We start from the raw sequence: 604 nt of genomic DNA, 5'->3' as shown, positions 1-604 counted from the left end.
AGTGACGACAGTCTCGGTGCCAGTTGAGCCTGATCATCTACTGCGGCACCTTTGATAGTCCAAATGACGGCGTCAATGAGAGGAAGCTGTGGATGGATTACAAGAAAGAAACGATGGCCCCATGGGATGCTGGAGGATGTCTGGTCTTTGACAAAGTCCAGACCGTGGATGCAGTCTCTGAGGGGCTGGCCTAGGAAGTCATAAGTATGGAGGAAGAGGATGGGTCTGATGACCTTGGTCCAGTGGCGGCATGTCAAGCTGCAAGAGGTAAGACCGCACTTTGGTGGCTGTTTCCATGAGTGTTTACAATCATCAAGCTGTATCAGGATGGCTTGGAGGAGCTCTTCAGGCAGCCGCGCTCCCAGCGTGTCGGACATTAGCACTTGTTCAGAGGTAAAGAATGCACCGCTATGGACTCTGTGACAAAACAGGGTGAGGATGCAGAGACAGGCTAGAGGAGCAGCGCACAAAAGCAGGAGGGGTGATGCTTACTTACACTTGCAAGCACAATACCAGAGAAGCGGCTGGAAACCGACATACACATCGATGGGAGGTACTGTACAGCTCGATCAATTGATCAATCCAGGCAGGTGATCCGCCTGAT

Source organism: Phanerochaete carnosa (genome assembly GCF_000300595.1).
Source record: "Phanerochaete carnosa HHB-10118-sp unplaced genomic scaffold PHACAscaffold_8, whole genome shotgun sequence".
Classification (NCBI taxonomy): domain Eukaryota; kingdom Fungi; phylum Basidiomycota; class Agaricomycetes; order Polyporales; family Phanerochaetaceae; genus Phanerochaete; species Phanerochaete carnosa.
This window is presented reverse-complemented; position numbering follows the sequence as displayed.